We start from the raw sequence: 1,933 nt of genomic DNA, 5'->3' as shown, positions 1-1,933 counted from the left end.
AAAAAAAAAAAAAAAAAAAAAAAAAGAAAGAAAATCGAATCGTCATGAGTACAGTATCGAGAAAAAAAAATCTTACATAGTCAAGTACGCTTCGAAATTGACGCGATCGACGAATCGAGCACCTGACTTGGAGCATCCTGGTGCGCATGCGCAAAAGCTAATCCTGCGCCGCGATGCGCACTCGCGAGTAAAACGCAAAGTAGATCGAGTCAGTATTGGACGGGCACTCCACGGTGTCACGTGTGACGCTTTTTCGATTTGGTCTACGATCGATCTCTTCGACGCGCGAAATTTCTCGACGAAAAACGACGTAACGAACAACCGAAAGGTGAAACTACCGGTGCTTCATTACGAATATCGGATTACCCTTTCTCGCGAGGTAAGTTTACAATTCACGAGTTCGATTTTTAATTCACTTAATGTTCAAAATTACGACACTCGTAATATCGTTCTTAAATATTTATACATTTTAAATCCTGAAAAAAAATGAAGCTGATATTTCTGAATTACTATTATCAACGCGATATTTAATATTAAATCAAATACCCGCATTTTTCGTAAAATAATAAATAATCTCCGTCTTAAAGTTTAATATCGTTTGCATACAATCCCGAATATATTCCGCTTCGCACTGAATTATTCAATCCGCCAATATTTCATGTACTTTGTCGGCTTCCTCCCCAATCGATCGACGACGCGTTATTAAATGCACCATTGAACCTCGGATTGAAAAGAAATCTCGAGAAGAGGAAAATAATCTCCGTGGATTCCCATCTTCTAAAATACTTCTTAAAAATTTCTTAACGAGAAAATTGCTACAAATTTTACAAGTTTTATTTCGTGTATATAAAAGATAGAGAAGTGTCCAAGCGTGTTGACGCGAAGCCTCGATACGCTTATAAATCGTTTCAAGACAGCGGCAAAACGGCCAATAAATCGAATACCGCGAAGAAAGTATAATTAAAGGCGCAAACTGGATCGCGTGGTGCCAGTGACGCGTGACTAAATACGATTTGTCAAATACCGATTGTATCGGTACAAGGATCGACAGATCCTCCTCCCCTCCCCTCCTTCCCCCTCCTATTTACATTGAATTACCGTAAATGCAGCCGCCGCCAATACACTACACGCCGGGATGGCGTGGAGCAATTAATCTCGCCGCGTGGAAAAACTCTCGCCGCCTTTGAGAGGCTTGTACAGAGGCGAACAGTGGCCGTCGTTATAAGCCATGTCGCCGGTTAACGCGTTTCACGTTTACTCGTCTGGAGATCTTTAAAGAAAAAAAAAAAAAAAAAATGAAAAGATTCATCGATTCGAATCTCGTTCTCGAATTCTTTCCAAACGAATTAAATGCCAGATACGCGCTTATTTTACCAAAATGAGTCACGGCGCGAATTTTCCTCGTGACCCTGATCCCGATTGTCATTTTTAACGTTCTCTTCGATCAAAAAAAAAAAAAAAAAAAATCACTCGTGAAAGTTTTCTACGTGTGTTCTTCTACACATTTTCTTACGTGGAAAGGAAGTGATTATACATGGATACGTTCAAGACGAGCTATTACTGGACTTTTTACTTAGCCTCGAGCCTTTTTTTTTTCATACACGTAAATGAATATAATAAACTCGAGAAGGTAGATACATATATTTATATCATTTATAATCACGAAAGAAAAATCAGGTATATTTATCCTCGGGCACGTTTAATATCCTTTTGTATATCGCGATTTTGACAAAAAAAAATAATATAATGGCTCGTGATTCCAACAATTTCTCTTCTATAGCACAATACGCGCTAATCCTTAAAAATTGTTATTTATATGGGTAAAATAAATCTGGTGGGCGAGATTTCAAGATCGCTTTCACTTTCGTGTTCCGATCCAGGTTGAATAGCGATGTCAAAGTAACGGAGTTAAATGTTTCAGCCGTAAATAAAA

The 1,933-nt window shown here is 38.4% G+C and overlaps 1 protein-coding gene across 1 annotated transcript in view; it reads left to right on the top strand.

Moving 5' to 3' along the window:
• The first annotated feature begins 167 nt into the window (after positions 1–167).
• Positions 168–1,933, top strand: part of LOC102680078 (mucin-12) — a 16,072-nt gene continuing 14,306 nt past the window's right edge. The window contains exon 1 of the mRNA XM_006610706.2: positions 168–379. The gene's annotated coding sequence lies outside the window, so the exon portion shown is untranslated. The remainder of the gene's footprint in view (positions 380–1,933) is intronic.

Source organism: Apis dorsata, unplaced genomic scaffold, assembly GCF_000469605.1.
Source record: "Apis dorsata unplaced genomic scaffold, Apis dorsata 1.3 scaffold_77, whole genome shotgun sequence".
Classification (NCBI taxonomy): domain Eukaryota; kingdom Metazoa; phylum Arthropoda; class Insecta; order Hymenoptera; family Apidae; genus Apis; species Apis dorsata.
The sequence above is the reverse complement of the archived record's forward strand: the minus strand, read 5'-3'. Positions and strand labels throughout refer to the sequence as shown.